Source organism: Sturnus vulgaris, chromosome 22, assembly GCF_052056855.1.
Source record: "Sturnus vulgaris isolate bStuVul1 chromosome 22, bStuVul1.hap1, whole genome shotgun sequence".
NCBI classification, from domain to species: domain Eukaryota; kingdom Metazoa; phylum Chordata; class Aves; order Passeriformes; family Sturnidae; genus Sturnus; species Sturnus vulgaris.
The window spans coordinates 5,252,813-5,278,852 of NC_142264.1; the positions used below are offsets into that span (position 1 = coordinate 5,252,813).

General features: G+C 51.0%; 1 long non-coding RNA gene across 1 annotated transcript; it reads right to left on the reverse strand.

Annotated features, from left to right (window-relative positions):
• Positions 1–4,367: 4,367 nt before the first annotated feature.
• On the reverse strand, positions 4,368–13,506 carry LOC148221431 (uncharacterized). The gene is made up of 3 exons (XR_015808063.1): positions 12,640–13,506; positions 12,390–12,538; positions 4,368–5,862 (listed from the first exon to the last, which is right to left on the reverse strand). It is a non-coding gene; the product is annotated as an uncharacterized LOC148221431 (long non-coding RNA).
• Positions 13,507–26,040: the final 12,534 nt, after the last annotated feature.

Genomic DNA, 26,040 nt, shown 5'->3' on the forward strand with positions numbered 1-26,040 from the left:
AGCCCCACACTTCTAGGATTTCAAGGGTGCTTCCAGCCCTCTTTCTTTGCTGCACACAAGCACATTCATATTATCTCTACACTAGATATACAAACCTTACACATCACCATCCAGCTATAACCCAGTGTTGGCAAATATCACAGCACCATCACAAGGTGTTGCACAACCTTTTGACTTCCAGAAAGCCCCTTTTCCCAGAGCCATGAAGTTATAGAAGAAAAATTTTAAAAAGGAAAAACCAAATCTCTCCTTTCATTAAACAGGAAAATCCTCAGCCCTCATGGTTAGAGGCAAAGACTTGAAAATAAGAGTTCTGAAAATACAGCTCCTAACCACACAGGAAAGGGAAAGCACATAGAAATAAGAATTTTTCACACAAGTTTTATAGCAGATTTCTGATCTGGGGGCAACAACTGGCATTACAATCACACTCCTTATTTGCTTACATTTGAGCATACAAAGAGGGTAGTTCCCAACACAGCAGCAATGACAACCAGGAGCACTTTTCCAAACAGAGTCAGCTCCAGCAAAAATCCAGATGTCCATGGAGATATCCATGAACTAGACATGATCCCTCTAACAAGGAGCCCCATGGCTCAGGGATGTCAGACATGCAGACCTCCTAGCAAAGACTGCAGCCCCACCCATGACTCTGAAAAAGCCCCAGTTCCTCATCTCTTCACCCAGAAGGTTACTGGTATCCAGCAATCCTCCTGCTGACCCATCAGGCAGCTTCATCATCAGGCTGTTGACTGAAAACCCTCCAGAGGCAGCTGCACCTGCTGTGGTCGCTTGAGATGGTCTCACACTTTTAGCCCTTTTAAGGAATCTCTTTGTAAAACGGAGGTAAAGAGGTATTGAAATTCCACCTGGAGACACAGAGCTGCCCAGCCCAGGGCCTGATAGCAGGTGCTCCATATCCAACCTCCTACCTGAGGTGTGGAAATCCCAGAGCCATTTCAGATGTGGCTGCTGTCCCTGAGGTGAAGAAGAACCAAGCATTCCTATAATTCAGAAACCCCATACCCTGCCTTGGCCTAAACTCCTAAAGATGCTCCCCTCGAACATTTCTGTCCCGAATTCATCAGGCCTCTTTGCCAGCTCTGGCCTCTTGAAATTCTGCACACTAATAAAATCCTAATTTACATCCAAGATGGGGAGTGAGTGGCAGCTGTTGCTATAGAAACCCTCTCCCGAGCCCTGGCTCCCGGTTGCTGCTCCAAGATGAGAGGCTGGAAGCCAGCTCGGACCCCAGTCCTGATGCCACTGGCACATCCCATGGCTCCAGCCAGTCCCACATGGGCTGAACCCAGGGCTGCTGCCCCAGTCCCACTGCAGCAGGGAGGACATGGTGGCCACCACAACCACCAGAAAGCCCTTGGTGTGCTGTCATCCCCCAGGCTCTGCATTTCCCACCCTCCATCACTGAAGGGTCTTCTTTGCCTGCCATCCTTCCTGAAAGCCTTTAGCCACCAGCTCTTGGAGCCAGGGGCTGTGTGACAAACCCCACTCTCACTTGGAGAAATGAAGATAAAGATGAAAACAAAGCAGAATTGCTCCCTGAGCTGCCAAACTTTGGGGAAATGCTGGAAAACCCAAGATGAGTCTCCCATCAACAGAAGGAAAACTTGTAATGTGTTAACACTTAATGTAGATCTGTTTCTTCTTAAGTTGGACTGCTAATTATTCAGTGCATGACCTCTAGAGGGGTTAATGCTTTGGATAGATAATGGCACCTTACACAAAACCCTCCCTCAGCTCTGAGCAGGTCTTTGCTTTACAGAAGGAGCTCAGCTTACAGCATGAAACCTGCACCGATCACCACGGCTGCACCAAGAGCTTTGCTGGGAACAGAGACACCACATCTCCATGGTGAAGCATCCAGGAGTGAGCTTCTTCAGCAGAAAAGCAATCAGAGGACATCGTCTCCCTGAGGAAGGGAAGGAAGCAGCTCTCCTTTCAGCACAGCAACTCAGGATCTAGTGACTGTCCCACCTCCAGAGCCAGGCAGTTGCACCATCATGGGTGCTGCACACTGAGCTCTGCTCACAGCCCCTGGATGCAGACCAGGACTGGGGACAGCCAGTGTTTGATCTGTGGGGCTGGATCCTGCTCTCAGTCACCCCATGTCCAGCTGCAGGGACTCAGTTGCTGAGCTGACACACCAGGGAGGGTGGAGGAGCAGTGAGCACACACACCATGGACACGTGCTGCGGGGTGAACGTGCTCCCTCCCCTATGGATGGGTTCCTCGGGTCTTCCTGGGGGCAGGATCCAGCCCAGAGCACAAATGCTCCCGAACCAACCCCTTTTTTCCCTTGGTTGGTTGAGATGTCAAGGATGTATGAAGGCTGCTCAGAGAATACATCTCCCTTGTCCCCTACATATGTGCTGTGACACATGGGTGCTGTGACTCCGGGATAGGGGTGGTGGAAGGCTCCTGGCCCAGCACCCTGTCCCCAGGGACAGATGTCCCTGGCATACCTCAGGAGTTATTTATTCCTCCCTCCAGCCCTCAGCTGCCTGCTCTGTCACACAGGGAAAAACTGACTCAGACCTTCCCAAGATAAGGCGACCACATCTGCAGCCCAGCTCCCCAGGAATGCAATCAAAATAGCGACCGGCAGCCCAGGCGGGGGAAGGAGGGGGGGCAGCATTTTTTGCTGTCGACTCCGACCCCCTGATGGACCGTTGCCATGGAAAGCCGGCAGCCAGCAGCCCCAGCTGGGGTCTGCTGAAGGATTTTTCCTGCTTGGCCTGAGGCTAGGGCAAGGGGAAGAGGCGGAGATACCGGGGAAGAGCTCGCATCTGGCTGCGACAGCCCTGCCCTGCTAGCAGGTGTGGAGCTCACTTCCCTCTTGGCTGGAGCATCCCGAGATGGTTTGTGATCCAGCATGGCTCAGACGCTGCTGGGCAGTGTTTGAATCCTGGTGCAGGAGTACGGATAATAAATCGAATAAACCCAGCTCAGCATTAATGACAGAGGGACCAGGGAAGGGACACAGAGATGGGAACCTCAGACAGGGCTGCCATCCTCTGAGTTGGTGAGGTCACTGGGGCACCCATCCAGCTCCTCTCCCCTTCAGCCTGTTTCCAATCCCTCATTTTTGCATGAAGAATTAGGACAGTAATTTCTCTCCTGCAGAGAGAAACAATACAGGAGCTGAAGCCGACCCCTTGCAGGCTGCCTGAGCAGGCTGACGTTTGGGGAAGATTTGTACAACTTTCTTACTGTGAAAAAACCCCACGGTTGGAGGTTGCAGGGACCTGGGCACTGCATGATGGTTGCTTGCCCCGCTGCATTGAGATGAGGTGGAAGAGGCCCCAGCCTGAAGCTGCTTACTTACACCAGAGCCTGGATCAGGCACTGCAAAATCTGCTGCCAGCAGCAAGCACCCAGAGGAGCTGCCACCACCCCTCCCGTTGCCTCGCCGGGAGCTGGCAGGAGGGGACGGACAGCTGCTTCTCCATAATCATCTCTCCACTGCTGACAACATGCTGGAGCTCATTTCCAGAAGACACCTTGGGAAGAAGAATGCATTTACAACAGCAGAAGCACCAGGAAGAGCATCTCCTTCCAGAAAGCCAAAGATGCAGCAAAATAAAATGTTGCTTCTTGTTAACCCTCGCCTGTACCTGAGCAAGCAGAACAAAAGTTGCTGGTCAAATTCTACCCACATTCACAGTCCTGGAGCTGAGCGAATTGGCTCAGCAAAGAGACAATGGCTCTTTGGAGACTTGGGCGACTGAAAATGCTCCCTGAAGGAGGAACCGTGCCACGGGTTGAAGCCAAGACTCACTTTCTCAGATACCTGCTGAGAACATGGTCCCTGCAATCACCATTCCTGGCACCTCTCAGCTGTCCAGCACACGTGTGGCAGGCACAGTGTGCAGGATGGGGGATGAGGTGCAAAAACCACCAGATAGCAATCCCAGCCCAGCTCTAGTTTTAAAAAGCTTCCCTGGCCCAGGAGGGGAAAGGATAGCTGGAGAAGGTGAGGGAAAAGGAGGGGGAACGCCACCTGCGTATTGATCTGACTCTATGAAATGGGTTTTTCTTCTGGTTCCTGAGCTGGAGACAGGAACCTATTGAATGCAAACCTCAGCTCTCCCGCTGCCCTGGTTTCAGCCACTCCAGGCTGCTGTTTAATTAGATGAGCATTAGCAGAAAGGCAGCTGGGCAGCTGGGAGGGGCCGGCTTTCCGCACCCCACGGTCACCCACCCGGTGTGAGCGTGCTGCTGTCAGAGGCACCACTCAGTTCTACCTGCCTGGGCTCCTCCGTCAGCCAGGCTGAGCCAGCCAGGAACCTGCCCCAGACACACCAGGGAGCAGACCTGGCTGATCCTCAAGCCATTGGGACCCCAGCTGTCCCCAAACAATGCAATCATTAACCCTTTCCCCCTAAATTTCCAGCAGTCCCGCACAAAGCCCAGCGATGGGACAGGGTTTCCTCTTGCATCAACCTCAGGTTCAGCTCAGTAATGACCTGGGAGCCAAGGAGGTTGGAGTGTGGAGCAGGCTGTATCCTATCTGGGAGAAATTACAACAAAGTCGTGAAGGATTTGCAGCTATTTTCACACTTCTTTTCCCAGATTAACACATGGATCCACTTTCTGTTCAGCAGTCTGAGAGCGTATTGTTTTGTCTCTGTTGCAACCTCACACTCCCACATCCCAGAGCTTTCCAGCGCCCCACTGATGGCTATGGGATATCAACAGGAATGGAGGAGCTCACTTTAATTAGCGTGCACTTCTTAATTTGGCTGCAAGCTCCTCAGCAAGTCAGGTTGTATTTTATCTTCATTTTACAGACCTGGGAGCAAGGAGACAGCAGTAAGACCAAGGAATATGACCAAGGGTAGTCAGCAAGATGGTCAGCAGAGCAATGGAGAGATGCTGTGAGTTCCCCCGTCCCCGTTATCTGCACTGAACCCAGCAGTGACAGTCCCTGGTGACAGCTCACCAAAGCCCTCTTTGTAAGAAAATCCCATACCCACTTGCATAAATCAGCCTCTCTCCCTTGTTATCAGTGGAGTGATATAGATTCAAGAAAACTGGGTTAGATCCACATTTATATTAGGATACAACATTCACAGGTTAAGCAAAGTTTCCCCAACTATCTGACTGATGCCAAATCCTACCAGGGAAAAGACCCTGATCAGATGGGGCTTTGTTTGACATAAAGGTTTTACCAGGGACAGGGGACAAGCTCTTATTACCTGTTGTAAAATAAACTGTGCCACAAAGCCAGGATGCAGCTGTTTCAGCTGCTTTCAGCAGAAAACATTATCTGTGGTGCAGATAAACACAGTTCTGCCTTACCTACAGCCCCTCCACAGCAGTGTCAGCACTCAGCTCACTGCTATCAGCACATCTGCAACGCATCCATGCTGGAGCGGCCTCATGCCTGCTGGTTTGGAGGGAGAAAGCCAAAGTTTTTGCATTGTCCTTCTCCAGTGGAGCTCTGGTCTGGCTGGTCAGAACTGGCTGTGGTGGGAGCAGGAGTTTTCAGCTTTGGTTTCTCACCCTGCTTTTCTGTCCTCATCTCTTTCTGTGCATACTCGTTCCCAAACCAGCATGGAAACACAAGGAGAATTAAAAGGCTCTGAGCTGCCAGGTGAAAGTGGCACAACATGGGGCAACAACCTATGGTAAATGCATTTCCCCCTTGCTCTCTTACTGTTCCTCTTCACCCTCGAGGCAATGATTTCATGCTGCATCTGCCCAGTGAGAGATGTTAGAGGGAGATGCACAGGAAGATGCTGTGTCCCAGCTCTAGTCCAGCAGGCTCCAACCAGTCGTGTTGCTCACCCCTAGGTCTGCAATCCCTTCATCCAGCTCAGGAAATGCGCTGACCAATACCTGTGGAAAATAAGGCGAAGTTGTGAGTGGGGAGCCTAAGGGTCAGTGGAGACTGGCAGTGCTGAACCTATCAGTTCTGGGATGTGCTGGAATGTCTGCTGTTGGCTCTGGGATTGTTATCCCTCCATGCAGATGGCAATGTGAGCTCAGAACGTCTTTCCTTAGGACAAATCCAAGGGATACATTTTCCCTGCTGTGTCACAAGACTCCAGCCAACAGTCCCCATGCATGACATGCTTCAACTGCTGAACCCCACCAGTGCATACATGAGCACTGGGAACCTCTCACAAGAAAAGCATTGAGCACATCCCACCGAGCAGAGATGGAGCTCCAGTAAGAGCTGCAGGAAGGCTGTGCCAACACCTCCATGCAAGCAGGCAGCAGTCCACGGGCAGAGAGAAGGAGAGCTACAGGCACCGACGTCCCCCTCCGGCTCCCAGCATGACTCACACCGGTTGCCATGAAGAAGTCAACATTTGCATGCAGCCACCCCACGGTGGAATGAAAAGCTCCCTCAGCTATTTGCTGGCTCTCTGGGGGAGGGCAGCAAGCAGTGGGACCTCAGGGGCCAGTGTAGTACCAGATGGCAAACTCTGGCATTTCCACAGGCATCTCCAGGCTGCTACCAACGCGGTCCGTATGTGCAGCATACCCCAGACGATGCTCCGTGCAAATGAGATGTTCAAAACAGAGAAGAGAGTCGGGCACCCGGTTCCTATCAGATTTAGTTCTCCTTCAGCTTCTCCAAACTCGCAGCCTCAGAGCTCCCCACCCTCACCCAGCTCTGCACAGAATTAGCTCGACACAGAGCGGTCGATTCCGGCTTGGGAGCAGCGCCCGCTCGCACCCACTCGACACACCCTGCTCAGCACAGAGCGAGTGTGAGAGCACAGAGCCGGCCCAGCACCGAGCTCTGGCAGCCCCAAAACCCAGCACATCCACAGGCACTTTCTCCCAGCACGGATGCACCCACTGAAGTGTTCTCCAGAGCGACGCTCTAGCCCCGCAGTGGGGTGGCTGCTCCTGCAGGCGTGTGAAAAGCCCCAGCTTGGGAGAGAGGGGGTAATTATATGCCAGGGGAGCAGCTGATTCAAACCCTTCCTGACCCCAGGCTGAAGAGTTCTCCTGATCGATCAAGAAGATGCTCTTTCATTTTCCTCAAGCGTTTCACTGATGGATGGAAAAATCAATGGCCCACAGAGGAGTCTGGAGGGGGGTGGAGCAAGGGGAAGAAAGGGAGAGAAAGGGAATGAGGAATGGAAAGAAAGAAAGAAAAGGGAGAGGGGAGAGGGGAGAGTGCTGTGGGAAGCAGGGGCTGCTGGAAGGGGTGGTGGCAAGGCAGATGGGCTGGCAGCACCTACGGCTATCACCTGCACCTGAGGTTTGGGATCTCCTCCCCACGTGGAGAACCATGGGCAATGCAAAGCTTCTCCCAGCTGCACCCCATGGAGCCAGGGCACAGCTGTGCCAAAAGCCTCCATCAGGTACGTGCCTCTCCATGCCAAGCACTGCTCCTGCAGCATTGATGAAGGGCCCAAATCTGTGCCATGGGGTCCCCCCTGCAGCAACATTGCTGGTTTCCATGGAAACACCTCCCAGTTACCCATATGGAGTATCTGGTACCCACACTCAGAAGAAACCCTCGAAGTCCACAAGCCTTTTGGATGAAAATTCCCCATTACTTTGTTTTTTCCTTAAAATTGCCTGCTGAGATTCCCTAGCTCTGACTCACTATGTGGGTGCAGTTCAAGCACCATCTTCGGGTCCCATCCTGCCCACACAGCTCTGCAAGGTGCCCTGGGCTGGGACAGGACCCCAGTGCCCCTGTGCCAGCAGATCCTGCAATTCCAGCATCTTGCTGGGCAGAGATGCTGCCAAAAAGGACTTTATCCCTTTGCTAAATCTTTGCTAAAGACCAAACGAAGACCCATTTAGCTCCCCAGTTTAGGAGTGCTGTGGTTTTCAGAGAGGTGGTCAAGCCCCTTCATTCATACTTGCCAACACCAGTCACTGGAAAAGACACCCATAAATCTCCCCTTGGATCAGGGGAAAGCCAGGCCCACACCACTGGACACAGATGAGGTAGCAGCTTGTCTTAAACAGTTGGGGTTTTCCAGTGTTTTCTTCCCCATATTCTATTAATAATTAACACAACTGCAATGAAACCAGCTTTTAAGAGGCTTCACTGCCATGGACTGTGTTACAGTCCCTCTTTCAGGAGCAAAGGTTTGTCTGTTACCACTGGAAACCAGGAAGGCTCCAGTCTCAGCCAGGGATGCCATCCTCATGGGAACCTGATTCTGTGTCCCCACTGTGCTGGGCTGATCCATCACACTGCCAGAGCCGAGGTGATGGAGCCCTGCCAAGGCACCCCATCCTCTGATCCTTCCCAAAATCCCACCCTAGGTTAGACACAACTTACCGGGACATTTTGAACTCTCCACATTCTTTTCAAGGCTGACCTGGTGTGTGCTCAGGAGGACAAGCTAATACTCTCCCTCAAGACAGGATTTGGAGGTCAAAGGACAGAGTTTGGGGGTTGTGGGTGGTCTCTGCCCGCTGATGAAGAATCCCATCCCCTGGCACCTCCAAAACAGCAAGTGAGCAAAGCCAGAGCAGCACATTTTAGGCCACTCTGAGGGTGTGCTTCCCAGGATCTTCCTTTCCAAAGAGCTCCTTACAGATCACCCAGCTCCCACCTACCCATGCTTTGACAGGCTGGGGACAAAACTTTGGGCTACCCAGGAAGGAATTACAAGGTTTCAGGCCGTCCCCAAAACCTAGGATTTGGTCTGAGTGATCTCCATGTCTCCAAACACCCTGCTCAGGAGAGAAACAAACAGAAAAGAGGGGATGTGATAAAAGCAAAGCCCTCAGCCCACCCAGCCCTATATCCCAGCGGTTGCCCACCCCCGCCCCGGGCTGGGGCCCCACTGGCCCCACGCAGAGTGGCCACACCGGCTGGGCTGGTTGGGGGAGGCAGAGCAGGGCCTGCAGCAGCCCTGGCAATAAACAGCTTCCACATGCTCGTGCTGAGCCCTCAGCCCCGACATACCAGCACACTTATTCATCCCTGAGTGAGGGGCTGAGGCAGCACCGTGGGCTGCAGCCCCTCCTGGGACAGGGTCCTGAGACCCCCTTGTGGTCCCTGGGGCTGTGGGTAGCCTAAGGTGCCCATCCCACAGCTGTGCCACAGCTCCAGTGGTGCTGCAGGACCCCCAGGTCAGCAAACACCCAGTGTAAGTGTGGGTGCCAATGCTGGCAAAGCCCCTCGAATCTCACTTTACTTGCATCCCCAGATTTTCCTCATCCCACACTGTCTGCATCCCTCCATGCTTCTCCTTCACTGAGGACCACTTCAAACCCATACCAGCCTCTTCCCCCACAGCAACACTGTCCTGACCCTCCCTCGTCCTCTGTCCTCTCAAATTAGGGGTTGGGAAAGCGTTTCAGCCCCAGCTCTGAGGCAGAGGGGGATCGCTGCTCTGCAGAGCCTGCAGCTGTGAGGATATCTGGGACACAGCACCCAACCAGATGCCAGCGCTGTTCCATCCTGGCTGGGACTGTCCCACCCACGGCCTCTGGGGATGATAAACCCCTTTTAGAGGCAGAGAGCAGGCAGAGCTCCAGCTCACTGGCACCCCGGCGGGTTTATGAGGAGATTTTTAGCAGCACCAGGAACAGTCCCCGGATTAGAGCTACAGGCTTCAAAAGGAGCTGCCGAGCGCGAGAGCCGAGGGCTGGAGTCGCTGCGGCTGAAAAGGGAATGCTGCACATTATAAATAGCTGCTCACTGGCAGCACATCTGTTTCAGACAGCGGCTCGGGAAGGCTGTGCGTGTTCTGGTTTGGCTATTTTGGGGGAAAGAGATTTGAAACTCACTCATTATTATTGTTCACCCAAGAGATGCGAATGATGCCTGTTTCTCCTTTGCCTTTTCAAAGTGGAAAGCAAAACGAGGTGAGTTTCAAAGCACACAGTGGTGTAAGGTTCTCTGGGAACTGCAGCTCTCGCTGGGAGATGATACGAGCACCCCAGTGACACTTGGATCAATGGGTAGTGCCACAAAACAAGGCTGGTCACGGGGCAAGGAGAGCACAGCTCTTGTCACTGCTCAGCCATAAGCCATTTCAGCCTGGGGAAGCTGTAGGGTGGGAGGGAGGCAGGCAGCAGTGAGGCCAAGGGTGGGTGTCGAGGTGAGACTGTGAGTGACAGAGTGACACTCCCCAAAATAATGTGGGCTCACCTGCACCCACCAGATGGGACTGCCTTGTGGCCCTGTTGATGCCACCCTGTACCCCCACAGCTCTGGTCCATCTCTGCACCAGAAGAAATGCTGGACCTGCTCTAGGATCAACAACAGGGCAGAGGAGTAAGGCCTGGTGTCAGGATGAAGGCCACAGCCCCGAGCATAGTCTGGAACCATCAGGGCAGGGAACAAAGTGATATCCCAAGCCTGGCTGCCCCATCCCTCTCAGGGGGCTGGCATCCCACAAGAGCCCACACCAAGGAGAAGTGGGGTGCTGCTGTACGAGCCTGCCTGGGGGCGAGCAGAGGAGGATGAAGAAGCGTCCGAAGTCGGGCGGTGCTGGAGCAGCCCCGTGGTGCCCAGCCCGGCCCAGGCACTCCCATAGAGCCCAGCAATGGCTCATTAATCACTCGGCACCACGGCGGGATGGAGGCCCTGCCGACCGCCGCCAATCCCCGCGCCGTTACCACAGAAACAACCCTCACCCTGCACAGGCTTCAAAGGGTTTTGTGCGTGTGCCTGTGTGTGCTGCTCCATCTCCCCCCTCCCCCTGTTGTTTTTTGTGTGCCTGTACGCAAGAAAGAGTTGGGTTTTTTCCTCTTTCCTGGGAAGCGTTTGGCACCGGGGCTCAGATCATGTGAAAAGCAAAGGCAGGATAGACAGACGGACAGATGAACCAGGAGAACCAGCCACGATAGCCCAAAGGCTGGGGAAGGTCTTCTGAAAGGAGAAGGGGAAAGGTTGGGGGGCATGGAGGCAGCTGTGGTGCTAACGAGTCAAAAATAAATATTTATATGGGTAGAGTTTTAAAACCCTATTTTGCATCGTTATAATAAATTATTCATCTGCCTGTTTCTCCCTGCCCGCCTCTCATGGTAGGGAGCTGTGCAAGGGGATGATGTTGCAGGGTGAGTGAAGGGGGTTGTGGCTGACCAGGGCCCTGGACCCCTCCAGCACCCCGAGGAGAGGAGGCAGGGAGATTTGGGGAGGGAAGCAGCGACAGCACAGATGTGGCTGGACCCCGACACAATCGTGGCAGTGCCAAATGGGGAAGGGTGAGGAGTGGTGGGTGCTGGGAGCAGGCAGCTGAAGGTGCCCAGGGGACTCGGTGACCTCCCAGCCAGCAGTGTCAGAAACAGCGTGGCTGCTCATGCACTTGTTTTGGATGGAGCCCTCTGTGAGTTTTGGCCTCCCTAATTTTCATTTTGGCAAAGACGGCAGTTTGGCTGATGCCCTGCAGTGTCCTGCTGAGGAGGTGGGGATGGGGAGTTCTGCAAGGAGTCCTGCTTCCCTGACTCCCCCAAATCCCCAGCTTCCTGCATGTCCTGGTGTCCCACGGAGGGTGGGCACACACCTGCTGGCAGTGGTACAGCTCCCATCCCTCCTGCCCACACTCTCACAGTCAGCCCAAGAGCTGAGCCAAAGGGAGGGCCTTGAGCAGCACCTCTGAGCCTGCCCCCTTGACCTTCTGGGTGTACCAAATTGTTTTGATCACTTTTGCATGTCCCAGTGCTCTGATGGCAGCTGCCATTGCCTCCTGTATGGGGTTTGAAAGAGCCACCAAGCACCAAGGAAAGGTTTGAGGAGGAGAGCCTTGCCCTGACTATTTCCAGGCTCGCTGCAATTGCATTTGCCAGAACTGCTACAATAGAGACAAAAAGCAAGGATGGAGAAAGGCATGAGCCTGGTTGAGCAAGCCACAGAAAGCCCCTTGCCTAGCTGGAGGCTTCCAGCATGTGGAAGGGGAGGTAAGAGGGCTGAAGAGGATGAAAAAAGATCTTCTGGATCACCCCACTATCCCTTGACTCCCAGCCTCTCCTGACAGCTGCTCCTCTCACCTGCCCCTCCAGTGACTCCCCAGCAGCCTCCTCTGGTGCTACACCCCCAGGATATCTGAACATGAAACCTAAATTTCTCCTGTACTACAGTTTAAGCCCATAATTTCTTGTCCTACCCACCACAGGACATGGAGAATCATTTATTCCTATCCTGTTTGCAGCAGCCACTGACATATTTTTGAAGGCTGTTATCACATTTCACCTTCAGTCTTAGACCTTTTCATGAAAGATGGAACAGAAACACAGGTTTGTGACGGGGAGGAAGGACAGAATAACAAAGAGGTTTTTCTGGATCACATGTAGAAACCAGGAAAGGCAGGGAGCCAAGGAATGAGCAGGTAGAAGCCTGTAACATCCTGAAAGATCTTCAGTGACACCAGCCAAGCCCAGAACACAAAGGGAGATGTTGGAGACAGCAGGGAGGGAAAGTGAGGACATACCTGGACAAAATAAGCCTGGGATCCCCATGCAGGGTGATGTGGCAGTGTCCAAAAGGGTTGTTAGGACTCGGCTTCAAGCAGGAGAGGAGCCAGCTCGACTTACTTATGATGGTACCAGTATGAATGGCAGGTAATGTGCCAGCTTGGCCCTAAGATGCAAAGAGGACAAGAGACATGAACAGACACACAACAGTGTGTTCCAATATGCTTATCATGCCTCTGCACGGCTGCACGTGTCAAAAGTACTTACGAGAAGGAGATAATCTAATTTGATAAGGGAGAGGGTAGAGGAATGACACTGTGGGCACAGATATCAGGAGCAGAAAACAAAGGAGAGACTTCAGCAGGCATCTGCTACAGACCCTCAGGACTGGAGGAGAGAAAGAAAGAACAAAAAGATTCCTGAACCAACTATCAAAGAGCTCACAAACACAGGATATTTGTACTCAGGGGGCACTTAACCACCCAGACATCTGTTGGGCGACACACACATCAAAACATAGTCAGAATGGTTCCTTCGTTATGTAGAGGACAATTTACAGATGAAGGAAGTAGAAAGGCTCCACGAATATACTCACCAATAAAAAGGCGCTGTTCAAAAAGCAACAGTAATAGGGGAAGTTTGGAGCCTGTGATCACAAACACAAACCCACCAGAGTGAGCACACAGTGGCACGAGACACTTCAGAGCAGCCCCTCTGGAAGAGGAACTGAGGGACAGCCAGGAGCAGCGGGGCAGGAGCTGCACCTGTGCCCTACAGGAGCATGGCTGTTCATAAGGGACAGGATAAACTTCCCAAATGTGACGGAAAGAAAAGGAGCAGGAAGAGCAGCCCTTTGTGTGGACCCAGAGAGCATGGGGGGCTGTGATCCCACCTGGGCTGGCAGCTATGGTGTGTCTCAACATGGCCAAAAGCAGGCTTTTCCCAGATATTCGGGGAGGTAAAGGCAGGAGCAGGCAGCTTGTGGAGCTCATCTCTAAACAGCAAGAATTCCCACGCCTGTTGCATGAAGAAAACCCACCCCTGCACACCATCACAGGAGCTGAGCACCTCCAAACACCGGGATGCCTCTTAAACATTGGCCTTTGGTCCCTCTAACTCTGTGCCACAAGCAAAGATCTGAGTTCCACGAGCCAAAGTTCCAACACAAGGTCAGTGCGCTGCTGTGGTTCCCCCACAGAGGGACTTTTCCGTGTTACTGCACGGAGAGGAGTTTCACAACATCGAGCACAAGAGACACAGAGCACTCTTACACAACTTGGAGATGCAAAAGTCAACAGATCTGACAAGTCCTTATGGCAGCAGAAGGGGTTTCCCAGCACGAAAAGCCCTTTGGCTTCTAGAAACAAAAGTAACTTTGTCTATGAACTCCTGGAAGAGGTTGAGAAAGATCTGGCTTCAACCTAATTATCCATGCTCCATGGAGAGAGCCAGGCCTGTGGAGGGCACAGGCAGCAGGAGAACTGCCTGTGGCTACCCCTGCCCTGGGGTATGTGGCCCCCAGCTCTGGGCAGCCTTCCTGCTCCACACCCCAACCAGCCATGGCAGCTTGGTAAGGCTTTGGCACTCCATAATGGGCTTCAAAACTAACCGGGATTTAAAGGTGTTTTGTGTTTAAAGATTAAAACAGTGAACGACTTGAAGCTCCTAAAATACACCTGAAAATGTGGCTCTTTGGCCAGATTTAAAGTTTCACTGCAGGAGGTGGGAAGCAGCATGAGCCTCCATTTCCCCTCCAGAGTCATCTGGGAAATGAAGGGATGTGTCATCCCCTGCTTCCCACACCAAGAGCAAGGACCTCCTCAGCCTTCACAGTTACCTCCAAGCAGATGCTAAACTGGAGATCTGCAACTTCAAAGGGCCTAATTAAAAAAAAACCCTATTATCACTGGGGACAGGAAAACTCCCCACTTCTGGCCACGTTTCTAAAGTTGCTTCCCACATTTTGGCCTTAACTGGAGTGCAGTTTTCCGTTTCACTAATAAAAATGTAGCTCTTGGTGTACAAGTGTCCAAGGTTCACAGGTGATGGTTTTGAAGTGCTTTGGAAAAATACAGCTATTAAAATAGGAAGGAAAACAAAGTAGCAGCAGCCATACACTACCGCCCTTGTAGGCAACTACCCCAGACATCTTGCTCCTTATTTATTAAAATATAAAAAAAACAAACAACCCAACATTGCTTTCCAGGCCTGATTCAGTTATGACATGTGTCTATTTATCAGGAGAAAAGCTGAATATTTCCACTATCACAAGATTATTGCCAGTGCTTAGATTTTTTTCCCTAACCTCCAGCTAAAATCCTTTGAAAATGGAATGGCATACGAAATACACTCCCTGACTCTCAGAGTTGGAGCCCGCCCCCCCCTTTCTCCCAATAAACAATTTTGCATATATTTAAACCTCCTTTCTCTGGTTGCCCAACTCCCCCACCCTCCCCAGCAAAGAAATTACAAAAATCCGTCATTTCTCTCTTTTCCCCTTGCACCTCCATCTATCAGCGTTTCAAAGGCAGTCTCCTCGAATGCCGAGCAGAGCAGGAGATGGGCAGCAGTAATGGGAATGTGCTCCTGACTGTGCAAACCCACACAGAGAGTGAGGACAGGAGAGACTGCATTTGCATACATATTAAACGAGAGCAGTAAAAAATGCAGACGTGCAAACCATTTGGACATGGCTCGGCTCGGCGATGCGCCCTGCAAGGGAATCAATCTTCTGCGTTCTTAAAGGGAAAAACCTGTTAGGGAGAGAAAGGCAAAGCCGAGAGACGTCCACCCACAAACACTTGTCAGGGTTTGGGACAATCTGACCTTCACAGCCGTGCAAAGGCTGTTGTGAAGGAGGGTGAGATCCCAGGGATGTCCAGCTGCTGCCCCTGCCATGGCTCCATGGTTCCAGCCAGGCAGATTGGTGCCTTTGGTCCTCTTCCCATCATCACCAGTGGGAGGAGAGATGGTGAGACCTCAATGCCAGCCATGCTTGTGTTTGAGCTGAAGTGAGATATTCTGACAGTAAGCAAGCCCTCAGGTGAGGGCAGCACAGAAATATCCCTGAAACAGCCTGAGCTGGGCTCCATGGAAGAAATAAGCAGCGCCTGGATGTACTGAAGAAGTCCAACCTCTGCATCCCAATACCTTCCCTGACTGAACAGTGAGTGCTGAGTGCACGTTCCTCTTTAGCTCTGGGTGATCCCAGTTATGGGGAGGTCCAGAAAGCAAGGCCAAGACCAACCTAGAGGGCATGACTGTGCAAAATTGCTCTGGTCCAAAGTTTTTGAGTATCTCCTTGCTGGCTCCATGGATCTTCACATGCACCCTACCACTGCTGCTCGACTGGCCCACAGGAGTTGTAACAACAGCACTGCACACACGAGCTTCTCGCATGGTCAGGTTCTACCTTGCCCTGGAATGACCCAACCCAACCTCACCTTCACTTGTCCCAATGCCCTGGTTAAGGATGTTCCCAAGATAGGGTGTTACACCCAAGACAACAAGTAAGTACAGTGGAGCTTATGTAGTAGATCATTCCAAATTGTCTGCAAGGATACGGATCTAACAAGGCAAATCACGCAGGCAAACCTACTGATTTCAAAGTCTGCAGGTTCAGATGCATAAAAAGTGCAAAATCAGTAACTTTTATATTGCCACTCAAGGAACCACAAAGATAAAAGCAATATTCTGGGAGTGAAGATGCCATGAATATTTCTCATCTGCACTTATAAGGGATATTTGGGACCAACGGCTTGATTCTGCATTAGCCTTGTTCAAATGAGATAATTTACATTCCCTGCCGGCTGAAAACAGGCTGTCAAGGTATTTACTTGTGTCGGGTTTCACTTCCCAGCCACAGTGCTAAAACCTACTAGGTGCACATGGAGAGCAGAGGTCCAGGACCAGAAATGGCAAGGAGAGGATCCAGTGTGGACACCCTGGCATGGGGTGAGCTCACAAAGTGTAAATGTTCTGCAGGGAAGCATGCTACGGTGTATCAGCAGCTGCTGCTTTGCAGCACATTCTCTCAGCTTCCCCCTGCAAGGGTCCCTTCTGGAAAACCAGGAGCTTGCAAAGTTTAGCTGTCTGTCCCTGAAGATCCCAAGGCTGCAGACAGACAACTGGACATACCTGCCTGCCGAGCCTCACTGTCCTGCAGGTTTTGGCCCCTCTGCTCCTGTGGGAAATGCTGTCTGGAGCCTGCCTTCTCCTCCCCTGTCCAGCTATCCCCTGCTATGGCCAGATCTAATCTAACCACCTGCTTCTTTGTGGCTGACTCACCCTCATCTGCCTCTGCACCTACAGCCCAAAGGACATGCAGAGGAACATGCTGCCAGATCTTCCCCATCAGCCTCCAGACACATCCCTTTTGCCAGGTCCAGTGAGCCCAGGACAGCAAAGCAGTGCTCAGCTGTCTTCTGCTTCCTACCACCCTCCAACTCCTCTAATCCAGGCAGTTTTGGGGTGGGAAGGTAAACAAAACAGGCTTCCCAGTAGCCTTTCCAGTGTGGATTCTCTGGTGTCTCATAAGGGTTGAGTTCCCATGCAGCTATCGAGTGCTCGACTCTCTTTACCCACCCACCCATTTTCACAAAGCTTGTGGGAGCCACACAAGAGCTCTTTCCTTCAGCCAAATGTAATTGGAACTCGTCGCTGGGTAAAAAACAGGGGGAGGCAGGAACAAATGGAGAGAGAGAAAAGGAGAGACACGTATGCACACATGCACAGGCTGGATCACAGAGGCCCTATTCCCTCAAAGAAAGGGGGGAAAAAAAAGAAAAAAAACCCGACAAAGTAAGACTACAGTGGCAACGTGCACCAGCTGAGCTGTTGACTTGCTTGTGTGCTGCACAGTCCCACCCCTCCGCCTCAGCTGCTGGGGATTTACAGGCACAAACAATCTGGGAAGGGTTGGTTCATCTGTACACCGGGGTTTCTACAGCTCCCTGCACAACACCAGCTCCTCTCTCAACAGCAAGTCACAATTTGGAAACATTTTGGGCTGTTAATTATATTCGGATTTAATTTTTTTTTGCAATAGCAATGCCCCTGTGAAAGGGCAGTGGGTGAGAATCTCACAGAGGGAACACAGGGATTTCCATACAGAAACTGTCCCCCTGCCTTGCCAGAGAAACATGAAGGCAAAAGAGAGTGGTGTTTGACAAAACAACAGAAAAACAACTTATTGAACAGCTGTCACTGGACAAGTATAAATATACTAGTGATTGTATCAATATTAAGCTCATATCAAAGGTGATTAATTTGATAATTGCCTGTGCAGAGAAAGAAAAAAAACACAATCAAGTATATTGCCACTGGCATCTGAAACGCCTCCCTGGGTTAATTCAATTTCTTTTTTACCTTAATTTGAGTAAATAGGAAAGTTATGGTGTAACCGTAACCCAGACTCACACTCCCCCTTTTATTCCTTTTTTGACTGATCTTATTTTGGCATTGGCCTGAGAGCCTGGAGGAACCAAGGGCTTTATTTGTCAGTTTGGAAAAGTTTAAGAGCCAGTAGAGAAATGAAAATTTTTTTGCTGAAAAACTTGTCCACGAGCCTCCCCAGTGACACCGAGTGCCACCTCCCACACGTGCCAGGTCCTCCCGCAGGACACGCATCCCCAGCAGTAGTCAGCGATGTCAAACTCACCCCACAAATGGCCCCAAATGACATTTTTAGAGAGGCTCTGTTATCTGAGACTACAAAATTAGCACCGTATAACAGCCTTGGTCTGCAGGACTGTTCCTGCCAATGTCAATGGCGGTGCTGCAGAAGATCAAAGCCAAAGCACAGTCCTTCAGCAACAGCAAATGTTTTGGCTGGTGGGAGAACATGGGGGGAGCGTGGCAAAGCCAGCAGCAATCCCTTCCCTGGGCAGAAGAAACCCCAGTGAACCCCAGAAAGCACCAGAGCAAAAAATTCAAATCAGGTAACTCATGCACAGTTCTTCTGGAATATTCAAGAAATTTATCTAGAAAATCAGCACTAAAAGCATTGTCCTTCTGCCAAAGAGTTAACAGCCCTGAGAGCAAAGCAGAAGCCTCGCTCTTGCTGCGGGATTTCTCCCAGTGACACCACGTTCCCACTTGGAGACAAGTTTCTTTGTTTGCTTTTCCCCAGTTATATAAGGGACATAAATTTTTCTTGCAGAGAGAACTCCAGGCAATCTGCATCTCCCTCAAAGTCTGCATCTCCCTCCAAGGCTTCTCACTATGTTTCGGCTTGAACGCTGCTGCTGCAGTTTTCCAGCTCCTGCCTGTGTCTGCACTAAACCCTTTCCCCTGCCCCGGGAAGCAAGAGCCTGCTCGAAACTCAGCTCCCCATCAGGTGTAATCCCACGGAATCAGCCAAAGCACTTTGCCACCCTCCCATTCCCTGCCTGTGGCATCGTGCAGACGTTTGGGCCAGCACAAAGATGTGTCCAGGGACTCTCCCCTATGCAAGAGCGTCTCAGCGGAGCTCAGGCTGCTGCCTTGCAGCTCGACTCTTTTCCAAGTGGAATCCTATAGCCCCTGGCTTTGCTCTCCCAGCAGGTCCCTGATCCCCAGCCCCATCACTCAGCACTGAAGGAGCGAGCCAGGGGAGGCTGTGCCGGGAATTTCGCAGCGCTGGGGCGAGGGCTGGGTGCTCTTGGCCGGCGAGCACCGCATTGCACACATACCAGCAAACCTCAGCCCGGCAGCCCCGGAAGGGCAACAGGCAGCCAGCAGCAGCTCCCAGGCCAGCGAGGAAGCCTTAACCCCTTCCCTGCTGTGGCCAAGAGGCTTCTAAAGACTCCAGAGGCAGTAGGAGAGAGGAATCCGCCCCCTAAGACCAAGCATCTAAATGCAGCACCACTCCCTCTCTAAAAAAAAACCCGGCAAAACTCTAAAAAATCCCTGGGAATGCAGTCCTCCTCTCCCCTTCCCATGGCTTGATGGAGAGGCAGGAGACCATCCTCAGCCCTGGCCAAAAGCCATCAGAGCTCCCAGCAGCCAGTACAGCCCCAGGCACCACACAGTGGGATGTCCCCTGCCATTCACAGTCCCATGTCCTGGATGATGGTCTCAGCAGGGTCCTGTGCGGGACCTGGGGACAGCCACAGCCTGGCAAGGTTTATTGTGCACCCCAGAGAAGGGAAATATTGAGTCCTTCCATTCACACCTGTCTTGGTTTAGGGTAAATTCGGAAGGAAACTTCTGAATGGGGTTTTTCTATGAAACAGATTTAAAATCATGGTGCTGAGGAGACTCTCATCAACACCATCAGAGAAGAAATCTCTCAGGGTGAGGTCTGTCTGTATGAATTCCTCTTGGCTCAGAGGCAGGATTTGGCACAGGAGCCAGCGACAACCTTGAGTGCCCAGAGGAAGCCCAGCAGTCCTGCCCCTGTCTCAGCCTGGTTCCTCTTGATCCCCTGATTTCTTGGTCCCCCAGAGAGATTTGGTCTCTGCTCTCCCACACAAGTTCTTCTCTGAGAGCTGGGGCAGGAGAAGGTGGCACAGCACTTCCAGAGCTGGTACCAGTACATCTTACCTCTGAAAAAACAGCAACCCGATGTTACATCAACCCATGTGAATGGACTAAAAAATGCCTGTGCCACCCCACTTTGAAATCAGCTTGGTCTGAGCAGTCTCCAGACAGCTGCAACAGCTTAAAATCCCATTTATGGATCTAAGACAACAGCAAACACTTTCCCCCCCTTTTTTTTTTTTCTCTTTTGGACTAAGTAGAAAAACCAGACAAAGCCCTTCCCAGTACAGGTAGGATCACTGAAACCCGGGGCTGAGCCCGTGGCTTTGGCAGGCAAAGAGAACAGAGGCTCAGGGGCAGGGGGTGTCAGCCAGCCCCAGTCCAGGCTGCCCTCCCAGTGGAGATTGGATCTCCCACACCGATACTCAGCCCTGCTCGGCTCCCTCCAGCACCAGTCCCATCAGATCAGGCTCAACAGGATTAACCACATATCACAGAGCCAGCAAAAGGCAGATTTACCTTGTAAAAAGAAACACACACACATACACACACCAAAGTTCATGTAAAATGAATTACCTTGGTTCAAAAGCTGCTTCCAAATTTAGGTTTGCTAAAATTAAGATTTAATATTTTTTAATAAAATAGAATTAGATCCTTCATGATAGGTTAATAATCAAAGGCCCACAGAATTGTTTCCATAAACAAAGTTTTCTAATTCCAAAGGAAACCATTTGTTTAAAAGAAGCAAGTGTTCCCCTGCAGAGCTGGAACTTCAGTAATTGCAGCATGATGATAGAAAATGGGGCTGGATAGCAAAAATAACTTAAAACTATTCTAAACAACCATGACGCTGAGTCATCTGTTTCAAAGTCCAAATGGAGCTATCCCAGTGACAGGGCCCACAGAAAATGCTAAGGTGCATAGTTAAAAGGGGAGGGGAGAAACAAAAACAAACAGTAAAAATAGTACAAATTCCTTCAGATACTACTTGTGACAAAAGATGAAAGCTGGGATTTTCACCCTCTTTCCAGCATCTCAACTGCACTGAAGCTCAGTTTCATCACACCAGGCATCCCTAACACAACAGTACCACGGATGGTACCAACCAACACCAAATACTGGAGCCTAGTGTTCCTCTAAAACAAGTTAGGGGGAAAAAAAGTACTCTCTCCTCAGCTGGAATCAGCCAGTGTAACCCCACAAAGAAGAGGGGAAGGAAAGACCAAACCCTGACGTCTCAATGTTTTGTACTCCAGCCTCACTCGTATGCACTGCTATCACATTACACAGTGTGTAAGTCGCTGTATGAATGGCAAGGTGCCACTGGCATAAATACATTCATATCTGGACAAAGGATCAGTCTCCATGTCAGGATCTTCATTAAGAATGAGTTTGTAAGCACTTCCCCTCATTCTTTTGGTTCGTTTCCACAAAAACAAAAATGTATCGTTGCGTCAAAGCTGCAAGGACGCCCAACATGAGACTGGACCAAGCACTTGGTGCTTCAGACCAAGTCAGCTGTGCTTTCCCAGCACTCCAGCTTTCCCAGGCCCATCAAGGTGTGGGTTTACAGCACTGGTATTTGGTCCTGGTAACTAGCTTGATCTATTGATGGGTACATCTAATGACGTGTAGAACATGTACTCACTCCGAGACAGAGCTTGGTAGACCTGGTCTTATCCAACACACCAAGTCCTTTATGCCCTGCTACCAAGACTAATTTAAAGCTAGTTTCAGATAGATATGGGCAAACCAGACCACAGGGCTTGCCCACACCAAGTTTGCAATGTGGCATTCAACTGGAATTCCCCTTAAACCAGCACGCTGTGGAAGGTGGTGTTTCCAGAGCTGCATCATGCAGTGCATCCCTCTGTGTGTGAGCAGCCACAGGCAGAGCAGAGCAGGAGCCTCCTCCACTGTCCCCCCTAGGGCTCTGTCTTGTGGCTGGGGCTCCAAGGACAATTCAATCCCCTCAGGATTTCACAAACAATCGACAAAAGCAGGAACCCAGGAAGGAGGTGACAAAATGATGGTAAAGCCTGTGGGAACAAGCAGCCTGTTGTGACAGAGGGACAAGTGACAGGGACAAACCTTTCCTCATGCACGCTCTACAAAGGCCTGCTGGAAAGCTGCTGGTCATCCCCACTGTCAGCACCTCTCCAACAACTGTTTCAGACTTCCCTTCTCTTCCTGCAGATACAACTGCCTTAAATTCTGCCTTGCGCTGCTGTAACGAGGGAGGGCTCTTGCTTGCTGCTTACTGATGAGGAACCAACATCCAAAAAAAAAAAAAAGAGCATGGATCGAAGGCAGAGAGAGGGAGAAGGGAGAGGCCATAGCTTTTATCAGGCCAGCTGACAGAGCCGGAAAAACAACAGAGCCTGAATTTTGGGCACAACTGGCTTTCTTTAAAGTCTGTCTATGTTGCAGGCAGAAGAAGCCTGTAGTTAAAACAGGGTGTTCCAGTTTTTTTTCCTAGGCTGCACTCTAAGTTAAAAACATCACTGGATGAAGGGCTGGAAAAAAGCAAGGAGTTCAAACAGAAAGGCATCCAGGAGGGGGATTTCCAAAAAGGTGGGGAAAAAACCATCAAAGCAAGATTTCCAAAGAGGTTGGTGTTCTTTGGGAAGGGAAAGTTTTCCAAGATCTGACTCCAGGACCACTTCAAGACAATGATATCCTATGTGTGAAGCTGCCGCAGAATTCACCCCTCAAACATGGATCCAGGGAGGCAGGATGGATTATAGAACTAAGCACAATGGGAGATCTGAACCTCATGTCCCTTTTACACCACACTCTCATTGTAAAGAAGTCATAAAGCAAATCATCCCCTGAGCTAATGTATGACTATTTTAACTCTTATTTTTTGTCAGCAAGAAAGGGACCCAACACATGGAGAGCCAAACTTTGCACCTTGATCACCACAATTTGATCCTTCACCTCCCAACAGCCAGGCAGGAAGGCTTCATCCCAGGTCATTGCTGGAACATGGAAGTACCTTCCACATCTGATGTTACAGCATCCTCCAGGCTTTGTGCAGTCTCCAGCAGTGCTGCCTTTGGGGGCCAGATACCTGCTGGGTCTAATGCCTGGCTGGGGAGATGAAGGTCTCTTTGTTTGATGAAAGAGCAAAAGAGGATGAATTGTTCCCTAATGATAAGCACAGTGTAGATTTGCCCAGCCTCTGGTCCCTCTCATGCCTAAAGTACATCCTAGGATGTCTCCAATTCTCAGGTCTCACAGTCTCCAAGGTTCCTGTCCTCTGGCTGCCCCAAGAAACAAGGCAGCACTTATCTGTCTTTCACAGATGGGTCACTAGAGGTAGAGAGACAAAGCCTCAGCTTCCCTCTACATAAACTCCTCGAAGCACCAGGTTTGAGGATTTCATGGTGTTCAGGCACCTGAACCTGGGTCCAGTGTCACACAGGGCAAAGAACCAACTTCAAAATCCCAGAATCTGGGTCAAAAGCCCTGACCACTCTCCACCTTCGCCACACACATCCTGGCCAGCTGCAATTGCTCTCCTAGGTTTCATCCCAGCCTTCATGCTCTGGACTGCCTCAGAGGAACCTCTGTGCTGCTGACAGAACAAAATTCAGCCTTTGATGCCATTGGCACTTCCTCCATTAGTTGCTTTGAAGATTAGGGCCAGAGCCTTAAATTGGATTCCAAAGCTGATGGGGAGCCAATGGAGCAGCTTGAGCTCCCGGTGGCCCAGCCCTTTGGGGACGTGAGCGGTCGTGCCCTGCACCACCTGGTCCCACCACACTGTTTCTGCTTTCAGCTTCTGCTGCACTGCACAGCCAGCTTGAGCCAAGCCATGGCTTCAATACAACAAACAAGATTGTCCCCAAGCTGGAGGGAAGAAGGCAGTAATTTTGGAAACAAGCATTGCCTGGCCAACATGGCTAGCAAAGAAGCTGGAAAAATTTGGATTGTCTAAACCACACCCACAGTTCAAGGCAGCATGGTGACAACAGAAAGCAAAATGTCACTGCTGACTTCAAAGCTTCATGTTTTCCAGCTTGCTTGCCCTCCATCCTCAGCTGAACTAAGCTGCTCATACCTGCATCCCACAGCAGCAGCAGCTCTAGTGGTTGTGCCAGTTGGGAATGAGAAATGTGCCATGGCATCTCCATCTCCCCTCCTGGTGGAGGGTCCCTCTCTTCCCATCACACAGTGCTGCCTGACCAGTGGATGATGGGCAACAGCAAGAGGGGGAAGCAGGCAACATGTAAGCCAAGAGCATCAGGAACATCAACAGGAGCCCAGAGTGGGAGCACAGTTTTGTTTTGGCATGATTTTGTTCCTCTGTGTGTTTTTCACTGGAGCAGTTCTTATGCACAAAGGAACCATCTTTACTGTAATCTGTTCCATTTCAGCACTAAATAGTGCCTGCAGAGTTCTGCACACAGATCTCAAGCTCTAGACACTCAAAAAAACATCCATCCCCCAACCACATCCCCTCCTTGGCCCTCCATGGAGCAGAAAACCTGGATTTCGCCCACATCCATCACCCCACGGTACAGCATCCCCCAGAACGGGGGTCCCTTTGCCCAAATTCCTTCAATGCCTTTGGAGACTGGCAACTCACAGGATGCCAAGAAAGGACGAATATAGACCACAAAAAGCCACAGCTCCTCTCCCCAGTCAAGTTGAATCCCAAGCGAGGAAGGAGATCCACGCACACCAAACTTGCTTCCAAAGCATCTCCCTCCTCCAGGAGCCAGGGCACAGGGGCAGCAAGACACTCTGTGCTGTGAAGTGACACACATCGAAGTAACATGTGGCTCAGTCACAGCAACTCTATTAATTTAAGTTAATTTCCTGCAGTTCTGTCTTAGTTTTCCAGCAGATTCAGGACTTAAAGGTTAAAGCGTAACCTTGTCTCAGTAGCTTGCTATTCGCTCCATGCAAATGTCTACCTACAGCCTGGTAATTACATGCATTTCCACAGAGCCAATCCGCCGTCAGCCTGACAGATACTGATCTTCCCGTTTTATTTTTAGCTCTGTGCTTCCCCCTCTAGATGCAAAAAAAAATTCTGTTTGTTCCATCTTTTGCTGCAGCCTCTTTTTTCCCTGGCTCACCAGGCAGCTCCCAGCTCAGCCGGGCTAGAGCAGGGAGCAGCCCAGGACTGCGGGCTGGGCAGGCACTGGGATCCTGCTGGGTGTCCTGCACGGGTCCCCACCGTGGTGACAGTGGGCAGCCACCTCCTTTGGGGTCACCCAGAGAATTTGTCACCTCCAGCAGCAAGGAGTGTTTAAATAGGAAACTGAAGTGAGACATAAACAGTCTTTTGCAGGAGAGCTGGACACTTTTTTGGGGGGACAGGCCTCACACATCCAACTGAAAAAAAAGGGATCAAGTCTGGCAAAATTCAGCCCATGTGCCTGTGGCTCTGCAAGTGCAGGATTTATCATCTTGCAGAGGTGGGTGGCTTCCCCCATTAGCCACCACCTTGGGGCTACTCAGAATGAGGAGGCAATGCCAGGAGGGCAGACACTGGGGGCAGGTCACCCACACAAACACAAAGCTCAGCTGACATTTCCAACCCCTAAAATGGGCACACGTGGGACTAAATGGATCTGGTGCCACTGAGGCCAGTGGGCTGTTCTCCTTCATGACTGGCTCCTGTGGCTCTGGGGAGGAGGCAAGGTGTGCAAACCACCAGAAATCAGTGTCCTCCAGAATTTTAACTCTATGGGGCAAAGGCTGACTCTAAATCACGAGACTTGGAAGAAAAAGGGATCAGGTCGTTCTTTTTTGCCTTTCCTTTTGGAAGGAGTCTGGGAATGGGGATGGATTGGGCTTTCAGGGTGAGGTCTGCATTCCTCTCTCCCACCCTCTCTCTCTTAAATACATAATATAGATTTAAACCAGAACAGATTCATACAAACTTTAGTCACGTGAAGGGGGGGAAAAAGGCACTGAGCATCAGAAGTGACAGGAGGAAAGCACTGACAGTTGGCACTTCAGCACACAGGGCAAACCCACCATTGCCAACCTCAACTGTGGGCCACAGGGTGAAGCTCAGGGGCATTAAGGGGGTGAAAAGTGTCTGCACAGAGAAGAGAAAGAAAACTTGAATGCAGGGAAGCCACATTAAAAATGTATTAGGAATTTTTCTAGATTAAATAGCTGAAGTGAAAGAGAAAAGAGGAGCAGGAATGGGATTAAGTAGAAGGAAGGGCCAACCTGTATGAG